This window comes from Phasianus colchicus, chromosome 8 (genome assembly GCF_987193195.1).
Source record: "Phasianus colchicus chromosome 8, bPhaCol1.hap1.1, whole genome shotgun sequence".
NCBI lineage: Eukaryota > Metazoa > Chordata > Aves > Galliformes > Phasianidae > Phasianus > Phasianus colchicus.
This window is the reverse complement of record NC_143443.1, coordinates 17,871,549-17,891,766: the sequence shown is the minus strand read 5'-3', so window position 1 is coordinate 17,891,766 and position 20,218 is coordinate 17,871,549. Positions and strand designations below refer to the sequence as shown.

Genomic DNA, 20,218 nt, shown 5'->3' with positions numbered 1-20,218 from the left:
GGTGAATCACCTCCTAGTGGTGCCTCTCTGCCTTTCATACCCAGATACCTCCGTTGGGTTGGATGAGGCTGGTGCAATAGGGTCCAATCCTGGGTGTTAGTGGTGGCAGCCCTCAGCCTCCAGCTGTGACCCCCAGCACAGAGTGAGCAACATCAGCTGCTCGCAGAGCAGTGACTATGGCTGTGGCTCATACCATCCTTGTCTGGGAGCTGAGGAGGTTCAAAATGCCCCAAGAATTACCGGAAATCGGAAAAGCCAAGCTGAGCTTGACTGATAAGAGTTGTTATTATTTTTTTTTAACACAGGAGGTGATAAACTTCTGGAAAATGTTGCCAATGGGAACATTCAGCACGTGCCACACCGGGAGGGCTGAGACGTGCAGCAAGGAGCTCCATAGCAGGCTGCTAAGTATGGGGCTGTGCCCTCCAGCAACCACACACCCCAAATTAGCATGATGTCTGATGGCACATGGTGAATATCCCATCTTAGGGAATGGAGCTCAGTGTACCACTCCCGACCCACAAGCCCATCTCAAACCCATAAATATGAGCTGCTCTTTGGGCTAATGAGCACGCAACGTACTGGGATTGATGTGGTGGAAGAGATTGTGGACCCACGAGAGTCCTCAGGAAATATTAAAGCTCTATAAGAGCACTGCTAACAATGCACCAGCTTTGCTTTAATGTTTGTGTGCAGTTTATTTTCTGTGTTTATGAAAATTTTCTTTGTCTCTCTACAATTCCTGTTTGGCTCCATCACGTGCAGGCAGAGCATTAGGGGGTATATGAAAAGAGCATAAAAAATGGATGTTTTCTCTTTTCAGAAGTCAGCTATACCAGTATTAGCTTTCATTTGGATTCAGGGCGAACCTGAGAATCAAAGGAAAAACCCCTTGGTCATTTCAGATTTATCTGCAGACAAAGAGCTGGGATTTCCCGGCTGTCTGGGGTTGGTTTTTCTCCAGGCTGTTGTCTCTTTCTGTGTTTTATTTCCTTTCCTTTTGATTTGGACTTCTTCCATTATGATACATATAATCAGTACTTTTGCACACAAATACAGCTGAAAAACCTTTTCCAAGCAAAGGCCAGAAACATTTTGATTTGAAAATACCCAATCCAGAATGCATTGATACAGCACAAACATTTCCCCAATCCCCCCCTTTTTTTTTCTTCTTCAGGATGCTATTTCTGGTTTCTGGCAGCGCATCAGTCCTGATGGAACGATGACAATAGGTTCCTTGGGTGGGATGGAGCTGCTCAGGAGCTGATGCAGGTTCACACCCCTTGGGCTGGGCCAGACTGGAGCCTGAGTCACTCATCATGCATTTACTTCTCACTCTGCTATTGGCTTCTCACACACACTGGGCAGGTCTCCTAATCCTCCTGCAGCTGGCACAGGTGATGCTTTCCTGCTTCTCAGATTTTCTGCTGCAGTCTCTGAGAGAGAGACTTGACATTCAGTGTCCGGCACAGGGAAGTAGGGTTTGGTTGGGCACATCGATGGCTGTGGTAGGGACCTTCTGTCCCAGCTACTCCACCTGGGGTTGAGCTGCCTGTGTTGCTGTGAGGCTGACAGGGCCTTCAGTTCTGCCCCCTGCCAGCCCAGCAGGACAGTGCTGATCCGTGCTGCAGGCAGGTCACAAGCTGCATGAGTGCTGGGGGGTGTCTCTTTGCCCTTTAGTTGCACAACAGCAATACATCTCCATTCCACATGGCCAGTGAGTACAGACATTTCTAACCCAAATGTTTGCCTGGGCACAGCGTACGGTGTCAGCACCAGTGGCTTCTGACCCTCTCTGGTCTGCGGGAGGCAGGTTAGCTGCCTGGCGTCGTGGCATCAGCTCAGCACAAAGGGCAGTAGCACCATAATTATGGATGCTCTTGCTGTTCATTGCCATGCTCACATGCAAAAGACTGCTCAAAGCACATCAAACAGTATATATTTACTGGGCTGGGATTATGCAAACCCCACTTTGGAGCACACTGGCCTGTTAAATGCAGTCAGCTCCCCTCTGTACAAGGGCTACTGAGAGGAAAGGAGCTGTTTGTGATCATAAGGGGGCCTCAGTGCAGCGAGAAGGAGGGCAGTATCCATTCAGTGTGTTAGCTTAAAGATAATCTCTTTGCCCCCTTAGTTTAAATACAATTACCCCATCATCAGTGAAAATCACCGAGACACTCCTGGCAGCTGGCATCAACAGAGCACCTCCTGGGAAAAGCAGAGCTTTACAGCTGCTGAAAATCTTCTTTGCTCCTGTGTTTGGAAATAGCTTTTTCATGGCTGAGAGGACAAGGCTAGGCAACTCTTTGGGGGGAGATGGGAACAGCAATACAAAACCGTTCGTACTGCAAGAGTGATTGCAGGGTAGGCTGGCAGCAGAGGGCAAGAAGGAACTGAGGTGCTGGAGAGCTGTGATTGAGCCATTGGGAGAGGGGGTGGCAGCTAATTCCAGTTAAGGACATGACAGTAAGTGGCACAATGCACTGCCAATGAGTCAATGACAGTGAGATGTCTGGCAATGCAAATCTTAGCTCAAAGCTCATGCAAAGCAGGCTCTGTCCATAAGGGCTACATGTGCATCTGATTTCCCAAATGTCAGCTCTGTAACAACTGGATGAGGAACTTGGCTTCGTGAAACAACCAGCATCGCTTATTTCAGCACTTAAACCCACAGCCAGTGGCTCAATGTCACCTTTACACACTTTCCTGCTTTATGCCTTTTGTCATATAAACCACAAACCAACACTCATTTTTAATTTCTGATTCTGTTTGGGATTTCTGAATGCTTTTGGAACCTATCACAAAATGCCAGCAGTGTGACCTCCCCTCCACCACCACGATAGCTATCTACACAGCCAGCGCCAAGCATGGCAGCGTGATCCTCTCAATTTTCACCGCAATAATACAGGTCTAAAACCATTCCTTTTCCCCACCTCATGCCTGGAAGAAGCACAAAGGTTTTTGTTCTAGTTCCTTCTCAAAAACCCAGCTCCTGCTGTTTTCCTGGTCACACCAGTTGAATCCCCCCATACTTCCTGCTCAGCTGAGCAGTGAGTCAGAGCACCCAGATCAGACCTTCAGTTCCTCCTCTCCTCCTGGCTGCTCAAGTCCCGCCGCAGCAGGACATGGCTCTTGGCAGGGTTGGCAGAAGCATCTTTGGTAGCCCACAGGCTTTCCCATTACAGCAGCCCTTTACCTTCATCCCCACTCACTTTGCTCAGGGCAGGAGCCTCTTGGAGGCTCAGACTCTGTGGAGAGGAAAAGACACAGCTAGAATAGGAAGAGTTTCAGAGCACTCACCCTTTCCTCCCCTGTGGACACCCAAGATGATAGCAGTTCTCTCTCCCAGCTCGCTGACTGGCATTATAATCAGATGTGCCAGCTGTGCACTACCTGCAACCCAGGTGTCTCCAGAGCCCCTTGCTGTGCAGCCAGAAAAGACATTTCCTCCATCAGCAGCAGAAGACCCAGAGTCATGCAGACGAAAGTAAGAGAAGCCAACTGAGACCATTGGCAAAGCTGCCAGGCTGAGCCAGTGCCGCCCACAGAGCAGCTACACTAATTGAAACCTGCTGAAGAAGTAGACTGCCTTGTTAACCACATGTATAGGAAAGCCCCAAGTGAACTTCTTCACGAGTAACCAGTGCAGTATGCCATATGGCCGAGATCCCAGGAAGCTTTCTGCTGAGGGCCTGGGCCATCCCGCTCTGCTGGGTTCCCACGTAGAGCAGGTATGCAATTTGCTAGCTGCTGGGTGCCACGTAGTCAGTGCTCCTCCTAACCTTCCGGGGTCTGTGAGGAATTCACACAGCCAGGTCCAGCACCAGTATGTTACAGTGCAGAGAAGGTCATTGCTTCATATAAGAGTCAGCTGGACCATCTGTAAACAGCTCTGCAACTCCATGGCATCAGAGGGAGTGTCTTGATAACAGGAATGCTGACATGAGATGGAAGTCTGTATATCATTAAAAAAATCAGACACCAGAAGTGGTCATAGAATAGAATCACAGAATCATTAAGGTTGGAAAAGACCTCTAAGACCACCTAGTACCACCATCAATCCATCACCACTGTACCCACTAACCACGTCCCTCAGTGCCACGTGTCCTTGTACACCTCCAGGGACAGTGACTCCCCCATGTCACACTTCAGATGAGAGTCCAGAGCAAACTAATAGTTTTTCAGGTTTTCCCTCTCCTGTTGTTCTCTGTCCATAGCACGGTGGCTCATCTGAACTTCTGTTCACATCCATATAAAGATGATAGCACTGACATGGCCAAGTACTGATCCAGCTGCCTAGAGATCCAGTTTATTCCTAAACTGCTCAAGTACACCTCATGCCACAGGATCACATACTCTGCCAAGGGCACACATCTTAGCGATAAGTCTGTGCTGAAAGGGCTGATTGTGATGCACTGTTGTGTCTGTAGGCACATGCTTTGCCTGTTCAGGGCAATGATGCTGCTCATTTCAGCTTAAAGCCATGGGGCATTTCCCGGTACCAACAGTTCATTTAAATTCCATATGTTTCTATAGATTTGAATGGAGAAATGGTTGCCAGGAAACATGACTGGGCAAAGATAAGAAAGATACATCCTAAGAAGATATTAAGTGAAAGCTTTCCAAGGAGTGATAAGCTCTGGAGACTGGTAATCCTGATGAGTTTTCAAGAACTGATAGACTCCAGAGGCTGATGTTGAACAAGGCTGCCAGCACACATTAGCATCTTCAGCAGGTTGAGTAACTCAGATCACACCCACTGGGCACTGGCTGCTGTGTGCAAGTGAAGACTATGGAGTTACACATGCACCTGGTGAAACCAAGTGCCCTCTGAAGGAATTTCTAAACACCTGCCGAGAAGCCACTGGTGCATCAGGATAACCTCCTGCTTCCAAGTGTGCACGTTGGGTTGGCCTCCCAGCTCCAGCTGGGCAACATCAGTGAACGTGAGCGAGTACACAAGTCATTAAGTGAATGCGCTCTGTGAATAGTTACCCATTATTTCTAATAACAGCTTGATTCTATTAATAACAACAGCTAACAGAAGGTACTATAAGGAATAGCGGCCGTAATCTATTTCTTCCCCTAACAAGAAAAAAGGGAATTATGACATCTATTTGGAAGAAACATATTAGAGATGGTACTCAATGTGGTACGAGGTAGCACTCTTAAAAGTTAGTGGTGTGTCCTGCAGATGCTGTCAGTGCAAGACAGCTTCTTTGGCCAAACAAGCCACCTGCCATGAAACAGTTCGTGTAAAGCCATGTGAAATCTTTGCCACTGCTCACAGCAGTCAAAGGAAGAGGGTTCCATGTGAGAGGCAGCTAACCATGCTGCTCCATCACCCACACATCTCTGCATGCTTCAGTGTATGGCTGAGGACCACAGACTGGCAGACCCAGCCCCACCATTAGTCACTCTACTGTTTGCAATCTGCAATTTTTCTAAAGCATGTGCTTGTTTCAGGTGTTTCCATAGGTGATACCTCAAGGCTGCTGCTGATGTCCAGGGAAACTATGCAGATTCAGCATTTCTAACGTGGAAAAACAACCACGTGTTGCAAGTTGCATTGCCCCAAAAAAGATAGCAGCCACATTTTTACCTTACAAGCCTCCCCCTGGATGTGCCTCCAGGTAATCTGTGTTCCCATCTCTCTGGGGCTGTCATGTCTGTACCTCTACATAAGGAGCAGATTTCTCCATATGTGCATAAAGAATGTGCGTTGTTTGAATTACTACTGCAACCAAACTAGCTTTATTGAGTCAGACCCAAACTATCCTCTGATTAACCACAGGTAGCAGCAGATGCTTTGAGACTGAAAGAACAGTCATATTATCTCTAGCCTCTTATTTTTAATAACTACCAATAGTGTCCTCATCTGTGAAGCACTCCTCCCAAAGAAGTGCTTAAAGGCTTGAACCAGGTCACGCAATCTTGCACATAAAAGCAGCTCCAGCACTAGATAGAGCCTGCAGCCCAAGAGGCAGAACCCCAACATCCAGATGCAGGCAGAGGTGCCTCGTAAGAAGCAAACCCAAAGCACTCATCGCAAAGCAAACTTGTTAGGAACAGTCAAACTAATGAAATAAACACTTTGACAGGCAAAACATGCTTCTAGATTTTCCTGTGGCGTTCCAGCCCTGATCGCAGAAGTTTCACACACACACCTGGCCTCTGTGAGCACACATACAGCTCGGCACCAACACACACCTCACTGAAGCAGCACTCAAGCACAACTTTCTGCTTCAGCAAACGTTTTTCCTGTTATCTCTGCTAACTCCTTCAGCCCCAGCACACTGATGCAAGCAACATAATAATTTATTAAGACAGCATGCTTTTCTGCTGTTTTTCCCTTCTTCACTGTCATCACTGTTTAAGCCCTGGCTGCGAGAGCACTCTCAGCTCAATCAGCTGATGCTGGCAGCCCAATGAGCTGCAATCAGCAGATGCTTGCAGTCAGCAGCTGGCTTCCAGCTCCTACCACGGGCAGATTACAAAGCACTTCACTTCTGTGCTCAGCACCTCACCTGGGAGCAAAAGACCCTCAGCCCATGGGACCTCGTGAGCCCATGCATTGCCTGCAGCCACTGGATTCATTTAGTGCTCAAGTAAAATAAACCAAACTGGATGTGATTGAAGATAAAGGGCAAAGTGAGCTAGCTCAGCTTTAATGGTATTAGTCGTGAATTTTCACTCACTCAAAGTTCTCAAAGCTTGTTTTCCTTTTTTTTTTTTTTTTTTTTTAACCCTCTTATCCCTTTCATCTGTGTGAAACACAGGTGATGTCAATTGTGTTGAGACAGTCCCAAAAATTTTGCTTAGCTTTGACACTTCCACCTCTACCTCAGACTTCAGGGAAAGCCCGCAGGATGTCAGCAGCTGTAAGGCTAAAGGAACTTCGCTCTAGATCCTTTCTACCAGTGCCAAACTGTTATCAAATCCCCATGTTTCAAGCAGAAACCTTCCTGCTTCAGAAAGCAGTGTGCTTTTCTGTCTGTTCCCCCATGCATCAGCAAGCAGGTAGGCTGCCCAGGGAGGTGGTGGAGTCACCATCCCTGGAAGTGGTTAAAAAATGTGGAGATGTGCACTGAGGGACATGGTTAGTGACATGGATTGTTGGCTGGACTAGATGGTCTCAGAGGTCCTGTCCAGCCTTAATGATTTTATGATGGCCTGGCTCCTGTATCCACTGAGGCTTCCAAACTGCTCTGCCAGCAGCTGGGAACCCAAGCAGATGCCACCTTTGTCTGGAAGGGTAGCATTTAGAAAGCTACAGAGAATCAAGCGGGAGTTCTCCAAGGCTGCTTTACCAGAGTTACTAGAGAGAAGCAGCAAGAACCTCAAGATTAAATCCCATCAGTTTAGCAGCTAAATTAATTACAGTGCAGATAGAGTGGATGAAGGAATGTGCATCAGGTAATCAAGTAACACAACACCTACTCAAGTTAAACTCCAGGGACACACACTCCCTCGCCCCAGAGAAGTGTCTCTGGTGTGGCCCCACATGCAACAAGGTGAACATACCAGCTCCTCCACTGCTTCCTCTGGCTTCCTCCATTCTCATGAAGATCAGAGTGGTTTTTTTGTTTGTTTTTGGTTTTTTTGTTTGTTTTTGGTTTTTTTGTTTGTTTGTTTTCTCCTCACCCCATGCATGAAACATGTGCTGGACTGGGACTCAGGAAGTTTGGATGCTCATTCACAGTCTATCAGTGACCTATAGGTTAAGCTTACCCTCTTGTTCCTTAATGAAAAGGAACAATCCCCACCTTAATGAGCCTTCTGCAATACACCTATACTGCAGTCTATGCTGTACATACTAAAGGAATAATTGGGCCTGCCTACATCCCCAGAGTTTTGGGTAATGGGTTGTTTCCAAAATATCAAAAGGTCTACTTGATTCTGTGCTTTTACATAAGAACATTGCGCAGATGGAGAAAATAAATCAACTTCAGATCCGAATACTTAAATAAATTAAGCAATATAAAAGTTTGCTATTACTTTGTTTGCTCAGTGATGAAACAGCAAGGAAAATATAGCCACTGGAAACCTTTCAGCTATGATATCTGCTCTTCAGATATCAAAGGAGATGAGAGCTGTTCAAATGTAGTAAGATTCCCTATGGACATTGTTTGAAGATCAAACATCTGTAACTACCTCAAACAGGACAGCCTGCCAACCACCACAGGGACATGGTCACACTAACACAAGTGCCAGCTTTTCTGTTTGTCTGCAAACAGCAGGGCCAGAGAGTTGCTGAATCTCTCGCTGACCACAGAAGCCAAAGAACAGTAAACTTCATGGGTGATAAGAATGATAGCAATCAACAAGGAAACCAGCTGATTGATGCATAAGCCACACTCTGTCATGACAAAGCATAGGGGTTACCTAAGTGAAATGAACTTGTCAGGCACTGCTAGCACACAAATATCCCCAAGTCTAAAATCATCTAACCAAGATAGCAGCTCAAGGACAAACCTCATCACAGAGAGGGTCTAGCCTCCAGCTCCTTAGATAACACTGCCTAAGCTCTGCCCTTCAACCTGAGAGGTGTGAGGTCACCAGCTGAGAAATATCCTGGCTTAGTCAAAAACACCCCACATCAGAGCTGCTCTGGTGTAGAGCCTACAGATCCACCATTAAATTGCTCAACGACCCTTGAAACAAAGTTCACACAGACATCTGGGAGAGGACACAAAAATATTTCAGATAGCAGCTGCATCCCCAGAATCAACTCATATGCTTGAAGACTAATGGTATCCCAGCAATAAACAGAGACATGACATATTGGCTCTGGGCAGCCTGGTCTAGTAGTTGGCAACCCTGCACATAGCGGGGGGTTGAAACTAGATGATCACCGTGGTCCTTCTCAACCCAAGCCTTTCTGTGATTATATGATACGTAGGTCAGATTACCACATCATCATTAAGAGAGAAAATTCCAGAAGCCCTCATTGTAAATAAGACTAGGGATGCCAACTCACTCCTTCCCCCAAACACAGGATATTCTAGAGTTTCAGAATTGTTTCTGGTTCCTAACTTTATTTGCCTTAGCCCTTCTTCTTTGCTCCCTCCAGAGCAGAAAACAGCAGGAAACTAGGGATAATTGCAGAGGATAATTTGCTACTCAGAGTAATTTTGTTTTCTTTCCTGAGAACTGAGCATTGCTATGCTCCCCTTCCCTTACATGGTACCAACCATAAAAGGCAGTTTTCAAATACATCAACTTCCTCTTCTCTCTAGCAGCTGTTGTAGTAGCTTTCAACAATCAAAGCTTTAACCACAATCAAAGATCTGAGGTTAAATCTCTAGATATGCACTCAGAGTCTTGCTCTAAGCCTATTATTCCCCTACTGCATAATAGCAGCAGCCTATATATTCCCAGCCCAGCTCCCAGATAACCTTTTGGAGGCTCCCATCCCAGCAGGTCCCTTTTATATCAGAGCCTCACTGCTCAGCTGTGCTTCATCCCCCAGCACCTCACTCCCCATACCTGGAAGGGGGAAAGAGGCACAGCTGAGGCTCAGCCTGAGGGCCAGTCCAATTTTCCTCAGCAGAGAAATTACAAGCTGGTGCTAGTTTCAGTACAGGCTATCCAAGATGTGCAGTTGAACCCAAAACAATATCTGAAAGAAATCTATTAGCCTATTTGTTTGAATATGAGAGCTATCCATCATCTTAGCCCTGAACAGAGGACATGGGGAGCCACTCCAAGGTTTACATATGCTGAAGGTCACAAGGTGATCTTGGGAATCCTACCAAAGATGCTGTGAAGGGCTCAGTTTTTTGAGAGCCAGTTCCCACCATACTAGAGTACTTTGAAAATGTTGGCCTTTGTCCTTTCACTGTAACCCAGCTGAGGGGGAGGGAGAACAGCTCCAAACTACTATTTAGCTGATGTTACAAATGATGTCTTTCAGGCCACATTCTCATTATTATAGAGCTTACTGCATTTTACCTGTGTGCTTTAACTCAGCTCAGATAAAGCCTTGGGAATGTCTCCTGGTCACTCAGATCTTCATCAGAACACAGATCACACACTGGGGCTGAGCCTGCGAGAGAACATGGCAGTGGGGAACGTTCTTGTTTTGTTGGGTCACTGAAGGAGGTCCTTTCTTTGTGACACATGTGATTAAGATGGTGGTCACGGTAGGACTTTGCAAAACTCTCCCCTTCTACATCATCTGTGCAACTGCTTTTGGAGAGAAGGGAGAGTGCTAGTTTGGTGGAAATGCTGACAAAATCCTGGTGCCCAGATCTTTTACCTGAGAGATTTGCTGTTAAAGTCAGCTCGGAGAACAAGATGAAATTTGATTAGTCAGTTGTCTTCTGTGCCAGTATGGCCAGAAAGTATTTCAAACTGTTCTTCCTTTGGCCAGATATTTGATAGAGTGCCACATAATATATTTATTAAGGGAGTGGAGAAATCCTGACTGGATAAAAATAGCAGGGCCTGGATTAGAAACTGGCTGGCAAATGAGGAACAGAGCTTCACTGTTGCTTCAGAATGCCTGGTGTCACCAGCTAAGCTGGGGCAGATTGACACAGAAGGCGCAAGGCTAATCTGGAGAAGCACAGTGAGAAACACCAGCTCTTTTGGATGACTGGCTGATATCTTGATCAAGAGAGGGAACGCACAGACAAAACAGGCTTTCACTCAGGTCTGCTCCTTGCAGCCCAAAAAAGCTGGAAAATATGCCATTGGAGGGGAGGTGCACTGAAGGGTTTGCTTTTCTGCCTTGTTAGATGGCAAGTTTGTGCTCGTAATACCAGGAGGAGCAGTATCCATGGTTCTCACATAATTCATGAAAAAAGCACAACCCTCCTCCTCGCTCTGCCCCCCCATCCCAATTTCAAATGTCTTTTGACAGGATTTTTTTTTTTTTTTTTGGGCCAAAGGTAGTTTCCTTTATGATCTGGCGCCTCCTACCTCCAGTGATGTTCCTAGGGAACAACCAGAAATAGGGAAGGGACTGGAAGTCCCATTCTCCTCAAACAGTTGGGTTTTGCTTCCTCTTTGGATAGGTACAACAAGTATCCCTTTGTAGCCACTTCTAACAAAGGTAGCAGTTTGTCCTCAAGCTCCAGTGTGCTATGAGCTCCTTTCCCTCAGGAGCTGTTCGCTGCAGAGGACCACCACAACTGCCAAGCAATTGCCCTTTGGGCTCCAAGCCCAGGAGATGGCTCCTTCAAACACAGAAGACGGCTTCTAGCAGGCATTGGGGGTTGTATACACACCGTGTCTGAGGCGAAGTGTTTGAGGTATGCTTGGAGGGCGTAGTCGTCACCTCTGCTCACAACACAGGTGTCACACCTTTCAGTCACACCAAACTCCAAAGTGGTTTTATGCACTCAGATGCACACACATGCATACACACAGAATTTCCTCCATGACTTCTTATCATGTGTGGTTTAACACCAAGAAGGGCAAGGGAGCATTCAGGTAAATTAATTTATATGAAGACTTTGATGCTGATAAGGTGCAAAGTCTGCCAAAGTCTGCGCTGTGCCAGGTGCTATACAACCCACACCAGAAGGTGTCCACTGACTCCAAAAGCTTATGGTCTAAGTAGAGACTCTGAGGAGGAAGACTGGGTTATGTGAAACAGGGGTAATTTATCCACAGTGAGAGGCTGAGCTGGAATCAGAAGCCCCTGTGTCCTGAGCAGGATCCGATATGTCCCATGAGCATCGCCACCTACAAATCATTGATACAATCTTTAAATAGGCATAATAAAAAGCCTCCCTGGAACCAGCCACACAAATTCCTGCAGACATTTTGTTCTTTCTCTGGTTGCAAACCATGGGCGTGTAGGGCTGTTCCAGCAGCTGCGTGCAAGGCTTCGGACGTAGCAACAGCTACAGGCTGGCTGTGAGAATGACTCCTGTCGTATGCGATCATCCATCAGCACGCCCTGCGGTGCTATAAAAAGAGCCGTGCACAGAGAGCACAGCGCTCTTCGTCGGCTGAAGAAAGAGCTGGAACAGCATCGCCATCCTTGTGTCAGAGAGGGAAATGCAGGAACAGCACGTCCCAAGTCGGTGCCTTCAGCTGCACCGAGAGTTCCACATCCCTCTTTGCTCACCTTGATGACACGATGAAGTCGGGATCATTTTTCTGTATTTCTGAAATCTGAGGAGAGGGAGAGTGGGATTCTTCCTCCAAATCCGCACTGCTATAAAAGCTGGCAGCACAAACTCTGGGAGTAAACATGACTTTCAGGGTGGCTATAGGTAATGACAAAGTTATCTGAAGTACCTCATTCCAAAAAATACGACTCAGTGATGGATTAATATGAACACTCATCTTCTTATGTGGTGGCTGTTGGGGTTTCCTGCCTTCTCCTCACTACCGGTGTGGCATGGATGGTGTAATTAATGTTTTGTGCTCTAAACACAGAGCTCATTCCTACTTTGCATGTGTTAAAAAACAGCACAACGTCACTATTGATTTGTATTCTGAGTCCAGATGCAGGTCATCAAATAGACTTTGGGGCTTGGTAAGAGCTCACTTCATACAGCATCCTCTTCTGCACCTAGCAGGGAGCCATCTCGGCCCCTTGGGGTCGCAGACCCCAGCAACCCTGGGCCAGAAGGTTCCCATTTCACAGGACAGTTTGGCAACCATCTCAGTAAGGTACTCCCATCTCACCACTGATGTGTTGTTGGGAGTAATCCCCCTTCCCTTCCTCTCCCAACAAGCGTACCATGCTCTTGTCTGTTTTCAGCGCAGATGTATCATACAAGGCACTGCCTCACTGCCTGACTCTGGGCAAGTTGTTACCTGTGCCATGCTTCGATTTTCAGCAGCCACTCAACAGCTGACATTTAGTAATGTACTGAGAAGCTGCAGTGGACTGTGTTCTGGGATGCTCTAGTGATGGAGGTCTGATAAGAATGATTTAGTAAAACACTGGTTCAAGCAAGCTTGGCTACTAGCGGTTGTGACAAATGAACATAGCATGGCCAGAATAACTTGCTGTTGTGCCTTGACTCCTCTCAATAGCACCTGACCAGACTGACACCTTCTTTCCTAGGTGTGCTTTGACATTCACACTCAGTAGATTTACTGCTTCTAGTCACGCTTCTCTTTCCTTCAATCTCTGGGTCTCACCTCCTTCAGACAGTGCTATGCTCCAGTAACACCCCTCTCTTGGTAGCCCTCATCAGTGGTGAAACTTTGTCCAGGCTGACAGTAGGGAAGCCAAGGGACTTGTTCCCAGCAGGCCAACAAAAGTGCTGCTTTATTGTTTATGTGGCAGCTGGTTTCCTGAGATGCTTATATCAGAGGTCAAGGTTGTATAACAACAGCGCCCACAACATTCTTCCAACAACCATCAAAAAAAGCACCCCTTCCTTGAGAATTTGAAAGGAAGCTGGATTCTGTCTTTGTCAGCAATGGCATTTATGAAGGATTTGTAATAGATTTTATGATGCCAGTTTACACTGAACTTCTTGGAGGTGTTTCTTCATCTCAGTTGTCTGAGTCAGTCTCTAAGTTACTGATCATCACCATTTATTGGGGCTGACTGGATATTTTGGCAGAAGAGATGATCTTGGTCAGTACTGGAGCCAGAACCTGAGCCATGGGTTTTATAGCAAAGGATTCAGCTTTCCTTACAGCTCATTGGAAGCCACAGCACCACACAAGCTGATCCGATGCTCATCACTGAAAGGCAGCCACTCCCAAGGTGGAAAGTAGCAACAAGTAACACAAGGAAAGCCAAGTGAAATTCTTGGCCAAGGACGGACCAAGAAAGATCCAGTGTTTAAATGCAAGTGAACTGAATCCATGAGATCTCTTACACAAACAGCCAGACCCACCACTCACCCCATTTGGGGCAAGTCAGGGAGGTCCTGTATGCCTTCTCAGTCTCGCTACCTCCAAAGAATTATTGCAAGTTTTTTGACATTTGGTGTTTGTCATAAAGCCTCATTGCCTGCGGCTCAGGGCTCTGGGCTTGCCTTTCACTTGTGAGAACAGCATGTTCCCAGCCCTGCCGATTCGAGAGGAAACAAGCCCCAAGAGTACCTTAAAGGCTTGGACACAAATAGCTCCTACTGTGTATTATTCTCAAGACAGTCTCATGATTTTGCAGGCCTGACTCATCCCAAGTAAATGCCAAGGGTTTGTCATGTTAGTCATCATAGGCAAAGAGGAAGGACCTCACTGGACTTGTACCAGCGCTATATTAACCACTATTTTAGGGCAAAGAGCTGAGGAAGAGGTGCAGGACCCTTACCCTGGTGATAGTCCTAAGATCCCACAAATCACAAGTGCACAGAAGTGTGGTTCCAGACGTCCTTTGCATTCTCCTGATAGCTTTGCATCCATCTCCCTCTTGAAGATCAGTGAGCTGTGGCCCTTCCTGAGATGTCTGTAGAAGACTCACCAGCAGCAGCATCCTGCCCAGAGGAAGCTTGCCACAGGACACATGGAGGCTGCAGAGAGTACAGGTCAGGGCTCTGCAGGCCCTTCACCAGCAGCTTTGCTGTGAGATCCCTTGACATGAAAGTATGCTCAGAAAATTTGTGGATGACACTAAGCTGGGAGGAGGTGAACACTCTCTCAAAGGCAGAGAGATCTTGCAGAGAGATTGTGAAAAACTGGAGGACTCAACAATCCCCAGCTGCATGAATTTTAACAGGAGCAAGTGTTACATCCTGCACCTGGGACAGGGCTGAGCTCTGCTGTCTGGTGGCAGTGAAGGGCCCAGGGAAATGCACAGAGCTGTGTCAGGGGAGGGGAGCTGGGCTATCAGGAAAAGGTCTTGTGTGTTGCCAGGGGTTGAGCTCAATGATCCTTGTCCTCTCTCTCAATGAGTGACAAGGGGAAACAGTTTTAAACTAAAAGAAGGGAAAATTTGATGAGATGTTAGGAAGATAATGCTTCCCAAGAGGGTGTTGTGGCCCTGGCACAGACTGCCCAGAGAAGCTGGGTGCTCCATCCCTGAAGCTGTTCAGGGCCAGGTTGAGCAGCTGGTGGGAAGCAAGGCTGGGTGGAGCCAGATGATCTTCAAGGTTCCCTGCAACCCAAGCCATTACACAATCCTATGACTCTTGTGGGTCCCTCCCAACACGGGATATTCTAAGATTCTGTTATTTTACTCACGGTGACCCGTGGATTTCACCCCCGCTGAGGACTCGAGGCGCATAGGTGTGGAGGTGAGGAGAGATCTTTCGAAGCAGAACCCCCGCAAAGCCGGGCCGTGGCAGCACACCTGTGACCGGGATGCTTCCCAGCAGCAGACGAGGTGGGAGCACCCTCTGCCGGCTGCTGCACGGCTGGGAGGAACGCAATCCGACACACGCCTCTCACGCTCATTAGGCTGCGTAGCGTGTTAGAGGTAAGAAAGATCACAGAATCCTGTCAAACCCTCAAATGAACCTCTCCTGTACGTGCTACAAAAAGGACTCCAGGTCGATCAGTCGATCAGCACGGACGAAACAAACGGCTGTGGTGAGGGCTGGCCAGCTGTAAGTCAGCCCGGGCTACTTACAGCTCCTGCAGAGCGCAGTCACGCTTTCAGCTAAAAAAGATCAAAGTGTGCCACTGGGCAGATTTCTTAATGAAAGGGTTTGACTCTGTGCAGTTTGAAATCAGCTCGTTTCCAAATATTCCTGATAGTATTAATATTGAGAGGAGCACATGAAGCTTGAAGGGGAAACAAAATGTACACCTGTGGTGCAACAGTGCACCCATTTGAGCAGCTTCTAGGTATAGTTGCCTTGTCTTCCTCATCTCAGAGAGCCACGCAGGCAATTATTTACACGACTCTGCTGAGCCACCCTCCTGCTTCACCTGCCTCCTCCTCTGGTCCAGAGAACTCCAGACCTTTCAAACCCCTCTCCAGCTTCTAATCACAGAATCATAGAATTGCCAGGGTTGGAAGGGACCTCAAGGATCATGAATCTCCAACTCCCCGCCACACGCAGGGCCACCAGCCTTCCCACCTAATGCTAGACCAGGCTGCCCAGGGCCCCATCCAATCTGGCCTTGCACACCTCCAGGGATGGGGCATCCACAACCTCTCTGGGCAGCCTGTTCCAGTACCTCACCACTCTCTCTGTAAAGAATTTCCCTTCTATAATCCTTCTATAAGTGCAGTGAGATGCCTTCTGCTCCCCATGACCTGGTCTGTGGTGGCCCACACAAGGCTGTCCAAAGGCTGTCCTAGTGGCTGTGTCCTGCCCAGGCACAGCATGTGGCCTAGGCTCCTGGTACCAAAGGAAGCACAGTTTTCCTTCAAGGTGCATGGAGACAGGAGCAAGGTGCAGCTGGGCATGTTGTTGGAGTTGGCACAGTCTCTCTCATCCCAGGGGATCTCTTTTCCAGATAGCTAGGGATGTGATTTGATTTACTGCATCCTGTTCTTCCTAATTACTCCTCCTCAGAGCGCTGCATATAATTCCCCTGCCACTCTCACTGTCCTGTTCCCCTAAGCTGATAGATCCTGAAGTGGGTCATTCCCAGGTACCTTTCATCCTTTCAGCACTTCTGTCCTTTTCGGTGCCCAGTCACAGCATGCTGGTAAAAGATGCTCTGGATATTGACTTGCTTTCTAGATTCTCAAAATAAACACTTTTTTGGGAACACTGTGTGAGCCTCTGCAAGTTACTCAAGGAAGGGAGCCAGAGTGATGCAGAAAGAAAAGCCTTTTTGCTCAGACCCCAATGAATCTTATTGAGGACTTCAGGTTTGGCTTTGGGTTTCACCTCTGTGATCCTCCTTCCAGCCACGGCAATAGGGTACCCTGAACTGTCCCTGCATTAACTGTAGGGACAGATTTAATACCGGTAAAAAGAAGCAGACCTCATGGGAGGTCATGTGTCAACTCAGTGTGTGTCAACAATGCAGGGAACAGCAACAGAGAACGTGAATGCTACAGAGTTAGGCTTACAGTGATGAGGTCAAGCAGCTATTTACATGTTCAGGTGTGTCAACACTACTGATACTGACATTATTTCTGGTTCAAATTGATTAATATATAAACAAATAGGCTTCTGGGCACACTGGCACCTTTCCTGCCTTTTCAGAATTGAAATACTCGAAAAAACAAATCAGCTTTTTCCATTGTGTATCAATCCTTCTAATAAAAGGTATTACATTTCCCCAGCTTTGTTTCCAGAGCCACTTGACTGCAGGAGCAGAATAACACAGGGCACTTTCAGTAGTGGATTGCAAGTGATACTCACACTTTTTGGGACCCTTAGGGGATGCTTTGACAAGGACCAAATCCTGCTGAAGCCAGATTTGGCTGTTGTAAAAGGCAAAGTGCAGTCAGGTCAGTCAAAGCCTGTTTACTGCTGTGGGATAGCAGACCTTCCTGAGGTGTCTTCTCTCTCTTTCAGGGCTGAACTGGGCATTTTCATCTCACAGTTCTGGCACATTGGTAATTTTTTTTTTATTTCTGCCTGACCTTTTTAATGAGATACCAGTGGGCTGGACTTGAAATATTTACCCTACACTTCTTAACCTCATGTCCATTTCCATCATTTGCACTGTTATCAAGGTAGAAGGCAGAGCTTTAGAGACTTTTTCAGTGGTTACTTTTACAAGGTCTTTAAAGAGATCTTCTCTGTGCTCTGTAAATTAAAACATCTTATACTCATGGTTTTTTGTTTTTTGGTTTTTTTTAAACAACAAAAAACATAGATGGCTGCAGCTCTTCTACCTCTTCTTACTCCCAAATCCCACCTGCCTTTCTTAAAGGAGAGCAAACAGTCAAACAGATATTTCAGAACCCCATGCAAAAGTCCCATGGGATCTGCACAAGCCAAAGGGTCAGATAGGGTGACACACCACCAGTCCCTCTGGTTATAAAATGTATTTTAATACTCTCTGAGCCCATTTTAGAAAATTTACAGAGCTTTTGTTGGTAACAACAACAACATTTTGAGAACATTATAAAACAATTTCAAATTCCATTTCTTTAGTGAGTACTTCATAGGTTCCATTATACAGCCTTTGAGAACTGTAATTAAGTGCTTTGAAACATGTTTGGGTCTGTTTTGCGTCAGGTGTTGCCTCCAGTCTCTTTGGCTTGAAAAAAATGCTTATTTATGGGAAAGTTACTATTGCATTTAATGGAAATCAGAAACAGACCGGGAAGGCTACTGGCTCTGAAGCACTCTGTGCTCCTTGTGTTTATGTGAACTTGGGGGAAAGCCTGCCTGCTTATTGGGACAGCCTGATCATAAAAATATGATCTTTGTTTTGCATTTACCAGTTTGTTTTTTTCCTCCTTTTTGCAATCCCCTTACTTAACTTGCCATGAAGTAAATAACAATAGCTCACCCCAGCAGACCCTCCTTTCCAGTTGGTCAAGATGTAACTGAAGTTTAACCTGATTTCAAAACACTGTTGCTGCTGGACCCAAGGAATGAGAAAATCCTGTTCAAGAGCACAGAAACAAGCATTTGAACACTCATAAGAAGTACCTGCCATCAGAAATGCTTGCCAAGTACAAAGCACATTTTGAAAACTGATGGTGACAGTATTTTCTTCTCCCCTGAAGAAGCAGACCCCTTCAGGATCATAAATCAAACCTTCAAAACCAACGCACTGTGCACAACATTACAGTATCAAAATAATAATTGAGCTTATCACACTTACTTTTCAGTTTCTAGGGCTTCAGCCTCTACAAGACATACTTTCAGATTTTTTCCCCAGTGGATGTAACACCTTATCTTTTAAAATGCTCATAGCTTCAGGAACTGGTGGGGCATTAATTAGTGCAAATACTGCCATCCTGGCAGTACTAGGAAGAGCTGGCAGGCACAGCTGGTCCTGGAATAGGCTGATGGTGGCTGCACTTTTGTTTCACCTGGGTGCTTGCAGTCAGGCTACTCTGGCAGTGCTAGGGGCAAAGGTAGTGCTCTGCCTGCAGACCATGTACTGTGTCCAAGGTCTGGCTGAGCACACATCTCTGCTGGCCACATGGACAGAACCACCAGCCAGGGGGATCTTCTCATTTTGGGAGCTTGGCAAACATCCTCACCCTAGGCTGGTCCAGTTCTTCTGCCTTGCAGCTGTTCCCTGGGTGAAACAAGTTTGATGGTTTTCAGTACATGGTTTGGCTGACCATGTCCACAGCATAAGATCAGTTGTGAAACATGGAGAACGTGCAGCTCACATTCAGGAGAAAGCATGTGGCTCAAGGCATGAAAGGGCTTGAGGGCAGGCTGCACAGCAATGTTGCTAGTCTGTCATGGGCACAGGGAAGAGAAGAGCATGGAGCTGTCTGCTAGTGTCCTTATGGAAGCTAACTGACCTCCCCAACAGATCCCATAGGGCATTGGGATGCAAGCATGAGCTAGTGAAGAGGATGCTCCTAGGGCTCCAGGAAAAGGTGATGAATATGTGGTCCCACTGGCCTGGGACCAGTAAGAGTGACTGTAGTGTGGCAGTAACATGTCCTCTACGGCCAGGAGGGATGGGCTGGGTGCCCTGCTGAAATTCATAGGATTGTAGAACTACAGAATGGCTTGGGTCGTGGTTTGGGATAGGTCACCGTGATGAGGGAGGAGCAGATGGAAGTGGGAATAGGCACTGATTCCCCTTAAGCTTCTGGGGGAGACTGAGGCAGGGATGGTATTTGTTTGTCTCCAAACATGGGGCATGGATGGACTGGTCCCAACACCAGCTGGGAGCACCCAGATGTTGACAGGAGGAGGTGAAGGCACCCAAGCAGCCCTTCCCGCTGTCCTGGGGGGGATGGAGAGGCAGGGCAGTGCGATGGAGATTGAGTCTAGTGATTGCTTTAAGGGATTTGCTGTCTCTTTCTTTCTCCCTCTCTCTTTTTTTTCTTTCTCTCTCCTTTTTCCCCCCTTTTCCCTCCCTCTTATCCCTTTCTTGGTGCATTTGTCTTCGAGGAACCTGGGGTGTTCTTTTCATCAGTTCAATCTCTCTCTGGCACTTGAGTTCTGATTGGCTGAAGGTCTTAGGAAAAAAAAATCTTTAATTAAGTAGATAATCTCTTCTTAGGAAGTTCTGCGGCTTCATTTCACCAACCCCCTTTAGCTCTTACTTTAGGATTGGTTAACCTTCGCAGAAGTTGGGATTCAGGGAGCATACGCTTCTTCATCACACCAGGAGCACTGGGTGGAAAATAACTCCATCCGTTTCCTAATTTTATTGTGTTTTTTTTTTTTATCCTTTTTTTTTTTCCCCTTCAGTGTTGGTACCCAATTTTGTTGGTTGGTGGTTATTTTTGTTTTGT

At 46.8% G+C, this 20,218-nt stretch overlaps 1 long non-coding RNA gene across 1 annotated transcript; it reads right to left on the bottom strand.

The window, feature by feature from the left end:
- Positions 1 to 976: 976 nt before the first annotated feature.
- On the bottom strand, positions 977 to 20,212 carry LOC149917043 (uncharacterized). Its single transcript, XR_016468787.1, has 3 exons — positions 9,955 to 20,212; positions 3,394 to 3,955; positions 977 to 3,248 (listed from the first exon to the last, which is right to left on the bottom strand). It is a non-coding gene; the product is annotated as an uncharacterized LOC149917043 (long non-coding RNA).
- Positions 20,213 to 20,218: the final 6 nt, after the last annotated feature.